General features: G+C 40.2%; 1 protein-coding gene across 1 annotated transcript in view; it reads left to right on the top strand.

Annotated features, from left to right (window-relative positions):
* The first annotated feature begins 8,256 nt into the window (after window positions 1-8,256).
* The window catches only part of LOC126278882 (protein artichoke), a 513,902-nt gene continuing 501,736 nt past the window's right edge, over window positions 8,257-20,422 (top strand). The window contains exon 1 of the mRNA XM_049979157.1: window positions 8,257-8,308. The gene's annotated coding sequence lies outside the window, so the exon portion shown is untranslated. The remainder of the gene's footprint in view (window positions 8,309-20,422) is intronic.

Raw genomic sequence — 20,422 nt, 5'->3', positions numbered from 1 at the left:
CATCGAAGAAACGAAAATTAGTTTTTCGGAGGACTGTGTTTCTATTTTCATTGACGCTGGATCCTCGAGAGAAGTTTATCGGACGTACAACAAAAGGTTGGTGAATTATTGAAATACATGGAGGTATTTTTTTTTAAATTTAGAATCAATGCTGTGGACGACAGATACATGAAAAATTTCGTCACAGTCATCACTGCTCTGTTTCATTTTATCCTCGCATGTTCCCGCTTCAGTTCTCATCTTTTCTGTTTCTCCCCTTCGTCAGTGATATACTACAACAGAATGATGTGTTCCGAACGTACATTCACAGAGGTTTCTTCCTTAAATTGAAGGCTATGTTGACCGCAGTAGGCTTCTTTTGGCAACGAGTGCATTCCTTGCCGTGCTATCCTGATTTTCATGTCATCCCTGCTTCGTCCATCATAAGCTATTTTGTATCGAGGGTAGAAGAATTCCTCAGCTTTGTCTCTTTCGTGATCATCAGTTTGATGTTAAGCTTCTCGCTAACCTCAGTTCTGCTGTTTCCCGTTACTTTCATATTTCTTCCGTTTGTATTTAATGATTTTATATTCGTTAGAACTTTTATTCCATCCGACAAATCCCGTAGTTCTCCTTCAGTTTCGCTTAAGTCGATAATGTGTCAGCGAATATTATCTTTGATATCATTATATCCTGAGTTTTTAATACCACTCTCGAATACTGCTTTTATTTCCTTCAGCAGCGTAAAAAAGACTGCATCCCAGTATTATGCCCTATAGATTCTTGCTTCCATTATCAACCGCAACGTCAGCACTGCCTCCCTGGTGGCAAAACCTTTCCGAAATTCAAAGTGTCCGTGTCATAGCAGATGTTCAGATTTCTTTTCCATTCTTCTTTATGTTATTCCTGTCAGCTTCTTGGTTGTATGAGCGGTTAAACTGATTGTGCGGTAGTTGTCAGCCCTACCTATCTTCGAGATTGTATGGGTGATATTTTTCCGGATGTCAGATAGCACGTCTTCATCTCGTAGATTCTACACCAACTTGAATAGCAGCTTGGTTAAATCCTTCCAAAAAGCGTACAAACATTCTGAGGATATATTATGTATCCCTTCAGCGATTTTTGACTGAATTTTTTCTAGAGATCTGCTGAACGCTGACGCCAATGCTAGATTCCCTATGCTTTATATAGATCAATTCCTTACTCAGCTACGTCTTGAGACAAATCCTTTATCTTGCAGAGGCTTTCAAGGTACTCTTTCCACGTTTGTCTCCCTTACTTTAGTGAGTCCATTCCTCTTCAGTTGCATAACTTCCTGTGATGTTTATTATCGCAGTATCTGCAGTCTCAGAGAACTTCAAACGAATCGTATCGTACCTCGGTACTTCAATTCAAATGGTTCAAATGGCTCTGAGCACTATGGGACTTAACTGCTGTGGTCATCAGTCCCCTAGAACTACTTAAACCTAAATAACCTAAGGACATCACACACATCCATGCCCGAGGCAGTATTTGAACCTGCGACCGTAGCGGTCGCGCGGTTACAGACTGTAGCGCCTAGAACCGCTCGGCCACTCCAGCAGGCGGTACTTCAGAGTTCCACTTCTTTGAATACAGGTTCATCTAGTTGATACTCTTGAACTTCAGTCTACTCTTCGTCATTGAGATCCAAAAATACATTTGCTCCAGGGGACATCTGTCAACCTGGTTCCGGAATCTCTGTCTGATCATAATGAAATCCAGTTGGGAGTTTCCCATACTTTCAGCCCTTTTGCTGGTACATCCGCTGTATGTATCCAGTTCTATTTTCACTGAGTGAGGTGGTGCAGAGGTTAGTACACGGAACTCGCAATTGGAACGACGACCGTTCAAATCCACGTTCAACGACTCAGATTTAGTTTCTCCATTTTTTTCTCCAAATCACTAATCCCGGAATGGTTGTCTTGTAAAGAATAGGGCCGACTTCTTTCTTCATCTTTCCTTATTTTGGCCTTGCGCTCCAGTCCAAAGAACCTCGTTGTCGACGATATATTAAACAGTGATCTTCATTCTGGTTTTTATTATCTTTTTTCTCCATATGCAACGACGAACTTGCAATCGAAAAGTGGGAATTAATATTAACAGTCAACGAAGAATTTGAGATATCGGAAAGGGACAGAAAACATTAAGATCCTTTCCTCTCTTAGTTGTTATGTGGCATTCAACAATCTTGAAGGAGGTAAAATGTGGTAAGTAATAATGCTGAACGACGACGCTACATAGGATTGTACAGAATGGAACCCTTTACCATCTTAAATCTTTAAGCCATATCCAAGACGGAGAGCAACGCTAATAATTACGATTTTTACTTACAACTATTCCGTCACTTTTCTCAAACACGGAACTGTTGAGGAACGTCATCAGCAGATGAGTAGTTAATCTTAAATGTAAGAGAAAAACTAGAAAAAATATGGAACTGAAAATATTTAGTAATTTGAAATCTGTTTTTTTAATTTTTTTCCAGTGTTCCTAATTATAGAGATTGCAGTCGCATTTTAATCGCATCGTTTACCAAAGAGAAGAGCTCATTAATTTTAAACATGAATAACTCATGTACAGATAAATCGTGAACACGAATATAAACCTTTATTTCTACGTCAGTTAATTGCTGTTTCCAGGTTGTAATTATTTTCGAGTACGATTTAATTAATATCCTTTTCCTGGCTGTTTAAATATTTTCCAGTTTTATACTCTGTTGTTCTACTGAAAGTGAGTAGGGAGAAGAAATAATAATCACTGCGTAACTAAATTTCTGCTCTGTCAGTAGCAACGAAGATTGCGAAAACGGTTCTAATAAATGAGTGAGTAAATGTGAGTGACATGGAAAGACCATGACTTAATTGCTACATTCTACATTCTAGGTAATCCATTAATACGAAGGACATTTGAATACATATTTATAAAGTTACCGTCCAGGTCTCAATGTTAACTGTTGTTGTTCTTGAGATCTTTTGCCCGAAGACATTTATGCTGTTGTTCGTGGCACTCTATTCTGTGGTAGCCTCTTCACTTACGAGTAAATATTGTAAACTGCATCATTCTGAATCTGCTTGCTGTATTCATCCCTTAGTCTCTCTGTATAATTTTTACTCCACAAACTTCTCTCTATTACGAAACTCACCAACCGATCATGTCTCAAGATGTACCCTGTCAACCGATCCCTTATTTTAGTCAAATTGTTCAATAAATCTCTCTTTTTCCTCAAGTAGATGTAGTATCTCCTTATTATAACTCTGCAGCACAACATTTTAGAAGCTTCTATTCTTTTCTTGTGTCAAACGCTTATTATCAACGCTCCATTTTCGTATAAGATTACACACCATAAAATACTGCCAAAAGAGACTTCATAATATTTAAATTTATTTTAAATTTAAAAAAATTGTTTTTCAGAAATGCTTCTCATGCTACAACCAATCTACGTTTGATATCCTCTCTACTTCGGCCTTCACCACTTATTTTGTTGCCCAAAGAGCAAAACTCATTTACTTCTTTTAGCATCTCCCTCCCTAATGTAAGTTCTTCATCATTACCTGATTTACCTGGACTACAGTTAACTGCCCCAGTTTTGCTCTTGTTATTGCCCATCTTATAATATTTTTTCATTGCCCTACCCATTCGATTCAGTTGCTCATCCAAGGTCTCCACTATCTCTGACAGATTTACGGTTCGGCGGCAAACATCAACGTTCTCATTCTCTTACCTGAACTATAACTCCCTCTCAAAACTTTATCCTTGGTTTTATGTATTGTAGAATATACAGATTGAATAACATCGAGAAAATGCTACAAAGTTATCTCTCTTTCATGTCCTTCGATTCTCATAAAAGCAGTCGGTTTGTTGTAACACTTGTAAGTAACCATTCGCTTCTTGAATTTTATGCTTGCTACCTTCAGAATTTCAAAGAATCTATTGCAGTCAGCGTTGGCAAAAGCTTTCTCTAAACATACAAATGCCTTAAACATCTGTCTGCCTTTTTCAAACAGTGTTCTAAGATCAGTTGTTGAACCATTAGTGCTTCCCGAGTTCTTACATTCCTTGTGAATCCAAACAAATCTACCACGGAGACATACAGACAGATAAGAAATTATATCCTTTTTTTGTGTTATTATTTATTTACTCATTTACACGAATTGGCCAACTAAGGACCGCGTTACAAATTTTATTTCATGTCCACTTTTCTCTTTATCTTCTCTCGGACTGCTCTTCTGCCTGCTGCCATTTTTTCCACATGTTCAGCTGTTAGTTTCCTGTTGGTATCCGGTTTTGGAGCCTCCTGAAGAACCTCGAATTCATTTATTGCTTTTCTGTATTTGTCCCTATTCATTGCGTCCATTTCTGTAAGTCCAAGCTCACCAAGGTCTTCCTTTATTCCTTGCAACCAAGAGTTCGGTGTTTCCTTCGAATTATAATGAAGATTTTCTTCATGAATCTTCCATCAACCATTCTCACTAGATGAGCAAAGAACATCATCCTTCTCTTTCTCATTTAATTAATTGGTAGACCTTCTCATTGCTCATATTTACCCATTTTTCACCAATTATTTTGTGCCCACCAAGAATCTTCTCAGAATTACTCTTTCCTTCTTCTCGAGATCATCTATTAGTCCTTTGTTCTTGAGGGAGTGTGTTTCTGCTGCATATTGAACTTCTGCTCTCGTACCTGTATTGTTGCGTAATAACTTTGCATTTCGAGATAAGCATTTTTTGTTTTACAAATTCTATGTTAAAATGTGTTCCCTCTTAAGTTCAGCTACTCGAAGTCTGTCAGCCTCTTTTTCTATGCCGATATCCGGTATTGTTTCTCCCGAATGTTTAAAGTATTTCACTCTTTCGATACATCCAACCATTGTGTGGAATTCTTAGATTTCCTTATATTTATCAGACATGAATTCAGTTTTTTTCTTGTGATATCTGTAAACTATATTTAGCTGCTTGTTTTGCTAAGATTTATATTTGTTTAATTGTATCTGCTATATTTGTGGATAGGAGAGTAATATTATCTGCAAAAGCTAGTGCTTGTACTGTAAGGCCTTTAACTGATCCTCCAAACGAAATTCCCTTTACTTTTTGTTGCGTGTATTCCTCGAATGACTCCCTCATAATCTTTTCCAGACTGGTGTTGAATAGAACTGGGGAAAGCCCATCCCCTTGTCTCAAACCCATTTGGATTTTAAAATGTTCAAAAGTCTTGCCTCGAAATTTGACTTTGCACTTGGTATGTGTCAGTGTTTGCTTTATTATGTCTCTAGTTTTTCTGTCAATTCCAAATTCCTCCAGCGTTCTAATGAGCCTTTATCTGTCAATGGAGTCATAAGCTTTTATAAAACCAATAAACGTCGTAACATGTAGTTGGCCAGCATGGGCTAGAATTATGTTTTTAAGGCTAATAATTTGCTCCGAACAGCTCCTCCATTTTATAAATCCAACTTGGTGTTCTCGTATCTGTGCATTAAGAACTGGTTTAATCCTATTTAGTAATATCTTGGAAAGGATCTTGTATGAAACGAATAGAAGGGAAACCGCCTGTAATTGTTCACATCTGATCTGTCACCCTTTTTGTGAAGTGGATGTATAAGTGCCGTCCTCCAATCTTCTGAGACCTTCTCGGTTCTCCAAATTGGCTTAATAACTGTACCGATATGTATTGCTGCTTTTCCCTCACCTAATTTCAAAAGTTCAGCTGTGATTCCATCTTCACCAGAAGATTTGTTGTTCTTCAGGGGTTCTATAGCTTGCCGGACTTCATTTAGAGTTGGTGGATGTGATAATGTAGCTATTTCTTCCGGAATTTTGAATTCTGGTTTCTCTGGAGACTCTTTATAGTTGAGAAGGTCTCCGAAATAGTATGCTAAAATTTTGCAGTGTTCTTGCTCATTTGTACCTGATTTCCCTGACTTGTCACGAAAATTTAAACTGGGTGCCTCTTACCTTCCAAGTGTCTCTTGAAAGATTGTTAATAGTCTGTGGATTTATTTTGAGTGAAGTATACCTGTATTTGTTGAAGGGTAGTCTTTCATACAGTCTATTTTTGTTTGTGATTGTTTAGGAGGCTATTTTTCTACCTTCTCTGAACCTTTCCAGGTTGTTTTGTGTCGGATTGGATTTAAATTTTTGCCGTAACTTTTGTCTATTTCCCAAAGCTTCATAGCACTTTTCATTCCATGGGATATTCTTGTGTTTAGTTTCGGTTGGAAGAGATTCTTCTGCCGCTTTAATTATTTGAGACTTCATTTCGCCCCGTGTCTCACCTTGCAATTTTGATTTGAAATAATTTTGAGTATGTGCCCTAATATTCCTGGTATAAAAATGTTTTCTTATAGGTTTATTATTATTTATTCCTGAATTTGGGATTAATTTAATTTTAGATTTAACAAGGCAGTGATCGGCACCTATTTTGGCTCCTTTCTGTATCTTAATATTTTTAATTGTCTTAAATCTCTTCTAGAAATGGCTATGTGGTCAATTTGGAAGTCTCGAAGGAGTTAATGTGGTGCTTTCCAAGTCTTCATCTTCTTTGGATGTTTCATGGAGTGTTCAGTCATAATTTTGAGGTTGAAGGTTTGTCAGAGATCCATAAGTCTTATTCCATTGTTGTTTGTCCTCTTATGCGCTGGGTATTCTGCAATTAAGTTTTTGTATTTCTTCTCCTTGCCGAGCTGTGCATTAAAATCCCCGAGCAGAATGATGCCATTTTCCTTCGGAATCTTCGGAATCCTGTCTTCTAGTTCTTCCCAGAAAGTCTGTACTTTATTCGGATTTTTTTTTATTGTAAATATTGGTTGGAGCCTGAGCATTCACTAGCGTATGCATTTTGTTTTTACATTTGATCGTCAATGTTGAGAGCCTGTTCGACGAAGAGTTGAAGTTTTTACGGGCTCCGTTACACTTCTTCTAACGATAAAGACTGTACCCAATAGAGGGCATTTTCCGAAGATATATTCTGCTGGTTTCCCTTTATAAGTTCTGTAATTGCCCGGTTCTAAAGAATTTTCATCAGTATAGCGAGTTTCATGTAGTGACCGAATTCGAATATTATGTTGATCAAGTGCGTGAGTCAGTTCTTCATGTTCTTCGGTTTTGATCGGTGAGTTAATGTTCAGTGTTCTTATATTATTTTTATTCTTGAATTTGAGTTTCAGGTTCTTTCGATAAACCAAGAGCAGAAAGTGCCGGCTCCCCTGAATCCGAAATGCCTCCTTGCGACATAACGTAAAGAGATTTTACTCCCTGGGGTAATTTGGTTTCTTTTCCACACATAATAGATAAAATTTGTAACACTGGAGTGGTGGAGCTTTCCGAAGATTGCCCGAGATACCACTGGAGTGTTAGTCCATAGGATTTGTGTTTGGTCCGCGAGAGCTACTTTATTCTTTATTTCGCTCAAGGCTGCTGGCAAGCCAGTGAGGACCCTCCTCCCCCCCCCCCCCCCCTTATCATCAATAAGGGGACGCGCTACGTCGGAGTACCACCTGTCTGCCTGTTACGACAGCATAACAGGTTCGAGGTTTTTCGTGTTATATTATTGCAAAAATAAAATTTTCGGAATTTTTCCTTTTCTTGCTAGTTGACAAATTTCATGAAGCTTGTTATGGGTTTCGATGAGTGTATTTTCGATTATCAAAATACACTGATGCCGCAAAGAAACTGGTATAGGCATACGTATTCAAATACAGAGGTACGTAAACAGGCAGAAGACGCGCTGCGGTCGGCAACGCCTATAAAGACAACAAGTATCTCGCGTAGATGTTACTACTGATACAATTTCAGGTTATCAAGATTTAAGTTGTAAGTAGGCTGTTTAGGTTTTTATGTTGGTAACGCCACATAGCGCTCTGTATGAAAACTACTGACTGTGCTGTGTGCAGTCTGTGGCTGGTTTGCATTATTGGAATATTTGCTCCTGTAGTGTTGGGCAGTTGGATGTCAACAGCGCGTAGCGCTGCACAGTTGGAGGTGAGCCGCCTGCAGTGGGGGATGTGGGGGGAGAGATGGCAGAATTTTGAGGGCGGACGATACGGACGTGAGTCCATCAGAAAGAGTAAATTTGTAATACTGGATATCATGAACTGATATATATATATATATATATATATATACTTTGGAACATTATTGAGGTAAATACATTGTTTTTTCTCTATCAAAATCTTTCACTTTGTTCTCTGTCAAAATCTTTCACTTGCTAACCATGCCTATCAGTAGTTAGTGCCTTCAGTAACTAGAATTTTTTATTTAGCTGGCAGTATTGGCGCTCGCTGTATTGCAGTAGTTCCAGTAACGAAGATTTTTGTGAGGTAAGTGATTCATGAAAGGTATAGGTTATTATTGGTCAGTGCCATTCTTTGGTACGGATTATTGAAAGTCAGATTGCGTTGCGCTAAAAATATTGTGTGTCAGTGTAGTTTTGATCAGAATAAGTAAAGAGAGAAGTGTCTAAGTACGTTCAGTTTTGCTCATCTGTTTGAAAATCCAATACCGTAAGAGGTTTACCAGCACGGTAATTCATTAATTTTTGAAAGTGGATGTTTCATAAAGTGAGTTTGAACAATCTACTGTGTGCAGTATATGGACTGATAGTAAACCAATTGAAGTTAAAAGTAATAAGGAGTAACCGAAATGAGATTTGTGGTGAACGTCACAACACAGGAGACTTAGATGAAGTAATTTTGCTACCTTATAAGCAAGGTGACAGACGAAATAAGGACGTAAAAAGCAGACTGCCATAGTCCAGGGGGACATTCCAGACTCAAAGGAAGTTTGCAGAATGGCACGCGAATAGATCAACACTCGTTTTGGCATTAATTTTTGAGCTTATCAATTGTTATTGTGCTATATTGGCTGAAGTGAGAGTATTCCATGAAGATTAGTTTCATTTATTTCTTAGAGCACTGTTTGTGTATCGTTCTAAAATTTCTGCCAAAGGAAAACTGACTGATGAACAGCGCGATAACATGGCGTTATTTTTTCATGAAATGAAACGTTTTGTGCTTTCACAGAGACGGTTTCATTCACGTTTTAAAACTCGATCATTTTGCAAACATTTGATAACGATGGTCCAGTGCTAGAGAGGAAGCGTGAAGGGTGCGCCAATATTCGTTTTCCGCAGGATGTCGAGGCTTTCAGAGCAGAGGCACTGAAGAGCCCTGGATAATAAACAAGGGAAACAGCACCACACCTTGCGATCTTTTGACGGTCTGTACAGTAAATGTTAAAAACTAATTTGCATTTGTGTCCATACAAAATAACAGAGGTGTTGCAGTTGGCGATGGGACACAGCATCTCCGAGGTAGCGTTTCAGTGGGGACTTTCACTAGTGTACCGTTGTGGCGCTGTTCTCTCTAGCTCGATGGTGATGTGTGTCCTAGTCGAGATTACGTGGAACGGCGTCCGCCAATCTGTAACTTAGAAAAAAAGAACTCTTCGCGTGATATGGTTACTTTCAGATACTGTATCTCGAAACTGGTGTCAATATCTTGATGGATCAGCACGCCGGAGTGTGTACGTCGCTCTTGCTTGTAATGAAAGCAGTTGTGTTAGTTGTCTATCGATCTTCTTTACTTACAAGTGTAGCGACTGCACCACTCGATAACGCGATGCCTCCAATGACCTGAAATAACCAAAAGTTCCTTGCGTGTTCACGAACTTGCTGACTATAGTTCTTATGCCCCTTTTGAGAATGGTTATTCAAAAGTTAAAAAATAGTATCTTGAATAATCATTCCATCACCCACGCCGAGGCCACATTATGAATTTTACGAGGATATTAAGATGTTAATTATTATTCCATCGTCAACGCGTCTCCACGTCCGTCCCGTATTCAACAACTACATGACGTAACTCGAGAGATAACATACACTTGAGCAGTGTTCAGAATGCGTCGTAATTTTGGTGTAAAGTTGTTGCTGTTCACGTTTGAATTATCACTAATCCACTTGACACTTTAATGTTATACGAAGACTCAGTGAATTGCACAAATAGTCTTTAAATGTCCATTAAATGATGTAGGCGACACGAATAATTAAAGCTGACTTAATGTTTATTGCCTTTCGTAATTATTGTTTGTCGCTATTGCCTTTCGTAATTATTGTTTGTCCCTATGCTGAGCACGCACAGCGGTATGTCATTCAGGGAATTATGTATCTTAACATCAGTAATTCTGACCTTGACGTTAACTTCTGACAACACGTCGAAATTGTAATCTCTTCGTGAGTGACTGTAGTTGCGGCCTACTCAAGTCTAATAATCGAGTTTATGTCGGCGATCAGTCTCTTTCTGTGTCCTTTGATGTTCGTGACTATTAAATATCACGAAGGCTAAGTCCCAAGAGAAATAAGTCATCACGTGATTCACTTTTCAGTCACATACATCAATACCCCGTAATTTGTCTAGCGGTAAAGATGATCCTACTTAAGTCCAACTTCTGACTAATATTTCCAGTCTATATCGTAAAACTATAAACTTCAAGTCAGTTTAAAACAATCCAGCAGTGTTCGATATGCGTACCACTGTTGCCCGAGTACAAGGGAGAAGTAAAGTTAAATCTCCATTGCCGAGTTACGTTTTAGTCACAGCGAACTTACAGCTCGATGCGGATACGTCTCTCATCTGGGATAAATGTTATCTTTGGTCGATTTATGGTCTGGGCTTTAACATTCGTAAATTATAATTTTTGAATTCTTTGTTTAAAGTTTCTGTTTTGTATCACATGGTATTCTTTCATTCAGTCCTTTATTTATGATAAGCATTAGTAGTTATATAACATTTCTGTTAATAAAACTGACAAAGAGTGTACATTTTGCTGTCAGTAGCTGCCGCCACTGACAGGCTGACTAATTCTGCTATTTCTTTTGCAACAAAAGGGTCGTTGTTATGGGTTCTATATTTGTGGTGTTACACCGTTAATGTCAGGAACTCGGTTAGATATCAAATCTCCGGAAAAAGATGCTGCAAGAACGGGACCAACGACGACTGAAGAGAACCGTTCAACGTGACAGACATGCAACCCTTCCGCAAATTTCTGCAGATTTCAGTGTTGGGGCATCAATTAGTGAAGAGTGCGAAGCATTCAACGAAACAACATCGACATGGGCTTTCGGTGTCGAAGGCCCACCCGCGTATTCTTGATGACTGCACAGCACAAAGGATTACGCCTCCCCTTGCTCCGTCAACACAATCACTGGACTTTTGGTGACTCGAAACATGTTGCCTAGTCGGACGAGCCTTGTTTCAAAGTGTATCGAGCGGATGGACCTGTATGGGTATGGAGACAACCTCATGAGTCAGTGGACTCTGCACTCAAGCTGGTGGGGGCTCTGTAATGATGGTGTGTGCAGTTGGAGTGTTATGGGGACCCGCGATACGTCTAGATACGACTCAGAAAGGCGACACGTACGTAAGCGTCCTCTCTGATAACCTGCATCCATTCATGTCCATTGTGTATTCCAAAGAACCTGGGCAATTCCACCAGGACAATGGGACAAATCACCGTCCAGAATTGCTACAAAGTGGCTCCAGGAACACTCTTCTGAGATTAAAAACTTCCCCTGGCCACCAAACGCCTTAGGCGTGACCGTTATTGAGTTAATCTCGGATGCCTTGCAACGTACTGTTCAGAAGAGATCTGAGCCCCTGGTATTCTTACGAATTCTTGGTGTCTATTCCCTCCAGCACTATGTCGGACATTAGTTGGACCACGGTGTTGCGGCACTTCCGCGTGCTCGCAGGTGCCCTACACGATTTCAGGCAGGTGTACCAGTTTCTTTGGCTCTTCAGCGTATGTGACGCAGACGACCATAATTAGATGCCAACTAAACCCGATGGGCAGAACGGGTGATTAGGATTGTGGAAATCGCCAAATAAGGGTGTGGTCAGTTTCACCTTAAAATTTAGATTTATTGTAATTTAATAATACATATAAAACCAAAGAAGCAAATAGCCGAACTTTTACAACTATGAGTTTCAAACTCCAAATCTTTCACGGCTGAAGGCCTCAAAACGAGAAATCTTAAAAACTAACAAGATAAATTTCAAGTGGCTGAAAACACACAGTTACAATTACAAGTAAAATAATTAAAATATATAGAGATGACAGCTAGGCTGAAAGCCTCAAGGCAATAGTGGATAGACAAACATAAACAAGACGCAAGAAAAACGGCTGAAAGCCCAAAATAAAGTTTTCTAGATTTTAAAATAAATTACCATAACCTTTCAAAGGCAGAAGGCTGTAATGTTCAAGATTGAAAGGTAATCTTAGAAATAATTTTCCAAGGCTGACGGCCCACAATTAATTTCCGAAAATTTTAAAAACGTATAACCATAAGCCTTAAGTTTTAAGTAGCTGAAACTGGTCTAAAAGTAAACATAATGGCAATAACCTTTCAGCCAATATCCACTGGCTGGAATTCAAACTTACTTCCATAAAACACAGTAAAACCAAGATTTTTTTTATCATTGGCTATGATAGATTACAAACAGACAATTAAACACCGGGAAGAAAGACAGCAAGGAAAACAACACTCAGAAGCCTCCAGGGGGACGATCTGCCGCCGTTCACTTAGGTGAGACAGTCGGAACCCAGCCAAGGGACAGCCACGGACCGACCGACAAACGACTTGCTTGCGACCAATCGGTACATGAGAATTCAAAAACAAATTGTTATGGGTGTGATTATCCACAATCAAATATGTATATGTATCAAGCTGTCAAAACTACTTACTGTCTTGGACAATGACAACAGGTGCGGAAAGGACACTGCCTGAAATTACGTTAGTGGTTAAAAAATGGTTCAAATGGGTCTGAGCACTTGGGACTCAACTGCTGTGGTCATCAGTCCCCTAGAACTTAGAACTACTTGAACCTAACTAACCTAAGGACATCACACACATCCATGCCCGAGGCAGGATTCGAACCTGCGACCGTAGCAGTCGCACGGTTCCTGACTACGCGCCTAGAACCGCGAGACTACCGCGGCCGGCTTACGTTAGTGGCCTGGGCAGTTAACTGGAACAGTAACGGCCACAAGGCAGAAAATTCCAACGCATGGCTGTTTATATCAGCAATATAAACACTCTGTGTTGCTCACAGGAATACCTCCCCAACAGCGAACCACCGAAACGAACCACAGGACATGAATGGACGTGGCTTGGGTACTTGAAGCCACTACGAAACTTCGACGTCCTGGGTCAGTGAACCACGAAGCTCATTGCGATCGTAGAGCTCCACACACGCTCCGAAACTGCAGGGACCGCCAGTGGAGCCAGCCTACAGCACCACGCGGAAATAACTTCCCTGGCGAGCAGCTACCGACCGACTGCGCGTAGAATGCCGAAAACATCTAAAATAGTCGTGAGTGGAAATGACGCCAGGTACACACACAACCTGAGAAACACTGCACGCAGACCTGAACGGTACGCAACAGTAACTAAGCACGCACAAATATAAATCGGGAGTCGATAAACACACACACACACACACACACAGCGGACTCATGAACGGTCGGAGAGCCAAAGCGCGTCGTGCAGTTGGACGACCGACCGACTATCCACCAAGGCCGTGGCCCAGCTCAAGTGATGCGTGACGGCAATGGTCGGGCGAGCCATTTCGACGCAGACCTCACTGCTGTTCCAACCCGACTGCACTAGTGCTACATTGCAACTCCGCGACTGGCAGGTCCGGACTGCGCTCCAGACGCGTTACAACTGAGTGGCAGCCCGAACTCGCGACCCAAACTGCCTCACGACAGACAAAGACCGGGAAGTAATAGCAGTCGAGCAAAGGTACTGCGAGAGGGGAAATATCGATACGCACTGCTAACGCCGTTCTCGGTCAGGCAAAGCAGCATCTCAGTGAGTGTGGTAATTTAAATTAACATAGTGAGGTGGAAGTACGTTAAAAACTAGCTGTAAAATACATGATGGTGGGAACAGGAGGCACCCACGGCTCACATAACTTTTGATTTCACTTATTTAGAAGATTAAATGTTTGGCATCTCCAAGGGATGACGGACTTTAGTATGTGATATAAAACTGAGCGCGGTACGACTGACTATGCGCTCCGTAGAACGACGGACAGGCGGACAACTAAGCGATCGTATAATTGTTGGTTTTATATATTTGAGGCACTGAACCCTAGAAAGAACTATGAGAGTTTAGAATTAATTATTTTAGAAATTATTTATTTTATGACTTTTACTAAGACGCCTTTATTTTGCCCTGTAATTGTGTCAGACGCTATGAACATATGAGCCGCCTGCAGTCCATTCATCAGGCCATGCCTTCCCGGAACAGCACGTTTCTAGTGTGTGCGAGACACTGCGCTGGTGGAGAGAACGGGACGGCGGAGACAATTGCTACAGGGAGGGATCGGATTGCGCCGCACCAGCGGACGCCTCCCTTGTACACGGAAGCCTCACGCGCGCGGTAACACGCCCAGCAGGAGGTGGCCGGCGGACTCCAATATTTGGGGCCGCGACAGGCAAATGGCCCAGAGGGGGGCAGGGGGGAGGTTGCGTCGCGGAGATCGATGTAACGCTACGGGTTGGAAGGGGGGGGGGGGGGCTCTATTGCTGGCTGGCCGACGCTGGAGCTGTGACAGTAGCCGGCGCCACGCCGACCCTCCTTCACACTTGGACGCCACCGGAGTGCCGAGCCGTGCGCTCGATAGCGGATGAACCCCGTCAGACCGAGAGAACAATGCGACAGTGACGTTTTCACACCTGCTGCCAGTGGACAATGCGGACATTGCCAGTTGGCGTTCTGTACTCTCACTCACGACTTCACCGGTCGCAGTAGGCTCTACAGGCGCAATATCGCACAGCTAGGAGCAGACAAATACCTCAGACATTAAACAGAGCCTTCCCCGCTCTTCATAGTCTTCTGTTGGGTGCCTTTTTCGCACAGCAATGCCAAAACTGAAAGGTGGCATCTAGTTTATTTACATGAAAAGGACTACCGTTCCCACACCGCAATGTTTACCGCACACTGCATGACTTTAAATCTTGTGCATCTCCTTTTCTTCTTTTTACTTCTTTCCTTCGGTGGCTAGGAGTACAACCAGTTCATTCATCAGTAAAGCTGTAAGTTCCTCGGTTGTCCTAAATGACTCTTCCCTATTGTTTAACATCTGATTACTTCCAAAACCAATTTTTGTTACTCCGTTCTGTGGATATGATGTTTATGTATCCTTGCTTTACTTTTTTATTTATACAGTGCTAGCGAACCCATCAGTGCTTCGCAATTGCTAAACATGTATGGTAATTTTGTCATGGCGCAAATTTTTTTTCTTCATAGAGACTTCAAGCACTTTGCAAGTGAATACGAATAAAAAAGACCCATCGTTTGCCTTATTGGTTCTTCATGTTTTCAAGATTTATTCTTGTTTTTACACAATACAAACTATAAAATTTGTGAATCTACATTTTTCGTGTTTTGCGTATAGTATGATATGAGTGAACTGGCTTTTGAACTGGCTTTCTAAACCAGGGGTTCCCAAAATTTGTTTCTAACGGAGCACTTTGAGAGTTCTGGGACTGTAATGGGACACCATGTTAATTTTGAAGGTTAATACAGTTCCACTAAAGAGAAATAACTGTTTTATTCAGTGGTGATACCAGATTTAAATCATAAGTAATAACAAAGAAATCATAAGAATTTCTCGAAATAATTAGCATCTCCAAAATGCCGAAACATAAAATAGGTCATTAATACTTCTTCGTGGAGTTCTTATTTACTTATTCCGGAACACGAGTGTTCTGTGCAACATATTATGGGAAACTCTGCTTTAAACTGTCGGTGAATGTTCGCATACGACTGCGCTGAAAACAGTTTAATTTTCCGACCCTGAGCCCTCTTTGCCGTTACTGCATCGTGAATAGCTAAAACTGAATGCTCATAGGGTTATGACACATACCTCCCTATCTACTGGGTTTATGAGCATAATAACTCCAGTGACATTATTTCGCAGAGTTTTAATTTGGGTACGTGTAGTATTACTAATTTTCGGGTGATTCACTATGCCTAATATTACTCTCTTCGTAAATACATCTTACCCAATACACAGATTTTCTGTTAAAACCGTCTACGATGAGGAAAACTGAGCAGCATATTGCTGAGTAAACAATTTTCATTTAGTATTACACGGGTTTCGACAGGAGCAATGGTAAATATTTGTTAATATTACCGGAACGATCATTCGAATCGAGAGGTCAAGTAAACTTGGGCTCTAAAACGCGTATCTTGACAGCTATGAGTATTTACTGATCTTCGATACTGCGAAACAAAAGTATTCTTCTTGAAGCTCATTGTGTTTCATATTTTGATAGGTGGAAGTATGGACCACAACAAGAGTAAAGTGTCTGGGAAACAAGGGCTTTAAAATGCATACGTTGAGAACTGTGGCCACTGGTACAACTTCGCTGCTTTGAAACACAACTCTTCTACCGAAAAAGTGCTCATGGTTTCTTAGGTATGCATTTTACAGCACATGTTCACTGAATATTTTTTTCTCGTTTTGATCCATATTACAACTTCCCAAAATATGGAAGGCAAAAACTTTTCAGTAGAGAAGATTTCTTTCACACTATCGAAGATCAAGAAGTGGCGATTTGCTCTTAAGGCATGCGTTTTAGAGTCCATGTTTACTTGACTTTTTCTTTCGAATGATCAAGCCTTGATACCCCTGAATATTGAAAACTCCTCCAGAGACTCTGTGTGTACAACGAAACAATACATTTGGGACCAACCATTTGTCTAATTGTTTAAATGCCCTGGAATCGTAGTTAGAACCTATTGCAAGGAAGAAATCGAAAGCCTACATTTTCATAGCACAGCAGAACATTTTCGTTTCTTATTCGAAGCTGGTTTCAACAGACAACCTGTACACTGTTGTTCATAAAAATATACGTCTGTGTCTGATTTGAGTCAATTGGTCAAGAATTTTTTGAGATTTTTCTTAACCACGGTCCACTTTTACATATTAGCATAGATATGTGACGTTAATCTGTCACAATATTGTGTTTTTCATTTGTTCTCTATGGCTATATCCCTTACCTTCCTCTAAAATTTTAATTCCAGGCCACTGTATTATTCTTTTGTTTTTCTTGGCAAGTGTCAACGAATAGCTTCCATATATTAAAGTTGTCGTAGCCACAATTTCGTTAAATTTAATAGCTAAATAAGTATTAACCTTTATTTAAAATAAATACTATTTTTTTCAATACTTCTACATCAAAGGTGATATCATTCTGACCCGGACGTGCAATAAGTTTGGTATTGAATGAAGCATGTATCATCCTAATTAAATGAAGACAATACGCCAGACACCAAAACTCAGAGGGGTGCACAGCAGACCGCCTGGTTCCCCGGGAGACAGTAGTCATAATGGTGTCAGTGGAAGTAAGATGCGTAACCCTGGAGTAGGCGGAGAGACGTGCCACACGCAAGCCAGAAGATGTCCACGGCAAAGCTCTGAGAAGGACGCCCATAACGTTATGGATCATTAACGTAGCAGGAGATCCTCTTTCCAAAAATGTGCGAAGTCATCACACACAGATACAATTTTGGTAGAAAATGGATTAAGAACACATACCGCTACACGAAAGAGCCAAGTAAAGTGGATGGAAGAATGGACAAAGGTGATGGAGGAAGATGGCAGAGGCAGCAACAAAGCAGAAGAAGTGGTACATATACGGAACACCATTTTGATTTTCGTTCATAAATTTATCAGTTCTCCACATTAAGCAAACAAAATATCTGTAGCACATAGTTTGGGATATATTTTAATCCATCCTATATTTTCGAATACATACTACGTTAGGAAAATTACTAAATTAGGCTTCACACAATGTTTGCCATTTTTTGCATTTCAGACTATAGGGTACAATTATGGAATAGACCAATTCGTTTCAAGTTTGTTAAAGTTAAAATAAGTAGTGAAAAATCTAATAATTCATTATCAATAACAAAATAACACAATAAAAAAACAAACGAAATATACCAATTTCAGTTAATAAATTCCTTACTGTAAGTAATTTCACTTGCAGATATCTCACACATATTAACCTTTGCCATAACCTGCACAACCAGTGTGCGCCCACATTTCGCACATTAGTCACATTGCCCATTCTCCGTTTTGCGTAAATTTACCTGAGCAAAATACACAATTCCCATATTCACTAGTGGGTACCTGTTGTGCAGAACGCTAGTGATGGTGGACAATCATCTCTCGCACTAAAAACATCATCCTCAGAATAAAAATGTTCTTGGTTCCTAAGCTATGCTGGCGTATGCTTCCTTGACTCTGGTTCGTTTATTGCTATCACCGACACATCAAGAGTTCTCGTCTATGGAGACTACTTTAGGACTGTTGAAGGGCCTACTTTTCTTACCCTTGTGCCTGGCCTCTTCATTATTTGTGCAACGGGTTAGTTTTGCCAAGGTATAATTTCAGATGTGGTGGCACGTGTTCCTCCCTCGACTTTAGTGCTAGCCTTTCCACTTCTAGAAACGATAGCTCCAGCAGATGGCTGATTGACTGGATCATTGGGTAAATCTTCAATTATTTCTTCATTGCTGGCAATAAAATCTGTATCTGTGAAATATGAGGGTTTAACAGATATATTCCTGTCACCCAAAGCCCGTTGACCGCTACCTCCCCTGGCTGGCACGTGAGGTAGGCATTCACATTCAGTTCGGTGATGTCCATGTTTGTTACTGGAAGTGCACTTTCCCGCATTCATACGCTTCCCTGCTCAGAATAACATGTTTCCAAAGGACGCTTTAAGTTCTATCGTGTGGTGGCATCTTGTAGAAGCATGAGAAGGAGACACACGACGTTGACATTGTTTTGCTTGCCATATATATGACATTCAGATTTCTGCAGTGTACCATTTTCTTCCTCTATATATTTTTAATTGGTATTTGTATAACAGGATCATCCCACTGCTTTAGAGCTAGTGATATCATTTTTGAAGTAATTTCTATAAGTAAAACAGGTTTTGAAACTAAGGTACCAATATGGAATACTAGTATTCCGTATTAATGACACAGCCGTCTTGAAATTCAGAAAATAAAATAAAATCTATAACTAAATTTACATAGGTAACAAACGCGCAGTTTTACGGCTCAATGTTTTAGCTGAACGTCTGTTTACGAAATATATTAAAAATGCATGTATTATAACAAGACAAACGGACAACCAGTAAACTGCAACAGTTATTACTTCTATTGCATTCGCTAAAACAGATTCACTCGCTGTCAGAGGTTCCCAACTGTGGTATGAATACATCCCAAAGCAGTTGGTGAAGTAGTTTTCAAGCACCTCGCGGAAGTACAGCACTTACTGGCGAGAAACCATAGTACTCCCTATTACTAACTGCATTCCACATTTATACCTTTTCCTCTACCATACGGAATGGTCAAAAGTAACAGGAGATATTTGAGAGAGGATGCATCAATGATACATAGAAATTGGAATCAGTTTTAAGAAGAAAGAGACATTGAAGATAGTGTGGAAGGAGTATTTTGAGGATTGTCCCTGTATTCAAGAAGGGAGTACCAAAGATTGTAAAAACTACAGTGGAGTTACACTGATACTACACTGTGCCAAGGTATATGAAAATATACCGGAGAGCAGAATCTGAGCAAGGATCAAGAACAAATTAAAGATGTACTGCATCGAAGTGGACCTAGGAGGTCAACTCTTCACCTCATATTTGACGTGAGGCTGCTCCAGGAGCACATATACAAATTTGGCAAAGACACTGTGATGTCCTTTCTCGATACAGAAAAGACATTTGATAACATCTGTAGAAGGAAGGACTGGGACGCACTAGAAAAGAAAGGGGTGGAAAAAGAGACATTGTACAGAGATGAAGGGCTGTACTGTAGAAGTCTGAGTTGTAAGGAAGTGGGAAATAAAAGGACGGATGGGTTCCAGCAAACAAATGGTGTGAAGCAGGGCAGTGCATTGTCATTTATCCTCTTCATTCTGGTCTGTATGAGATAATGGCTAAGGTGGCAGAAAATAAGTGGAGAAGATAAGATGGAATCAATTATGTTAACAGGCTATTTGACTATTTGGAGAAATGGGGAGTAAGAGTTTCAGAAACGGCTGGATTCTGGGAAATAAACTTTGGGTCATTAAGGAAGGAAATTTAATGTAAACAAATGTGAGATCCTGATTATACCTATAAAGAAAGGTAGACCATGTAGTTGAGGCAAACATTTGAAGAAGGTTGAAAATGTTAAGTACTTGGGAAGTTTGAGTGAGAAAAATGAAGGAAATGAGAAAGAGATTAGTAAACGTGACAGACATGCAGAAGCATTCCTGTGTAGCGTTAGGAGCTTGTTCTGGAACAAAGATGTCCTACAAAACAGCAAAGAAGTGTTATATAGAAGTTACTACATCCCAATA

This window comes from Schistocerca gregaria, chromosome 6, assembly GCF_023897955.1.
Source record: "Schistocerca gregaria isolate iqSchGreg1 chromosome 6, iqSchGreg1.2, whole genome shotgun sequence".
Lineage (NCBI taxonomy): Eukaryota > Metazoa > Arthropoda > Insecta > Orthoptera > Acrididae > Schistocerca > Schistocerca gregaria.
Note: the sequence above shows the minus strand (reverse complement) of the source record. Positions and strands in the feature narration are given on the sequence as shown.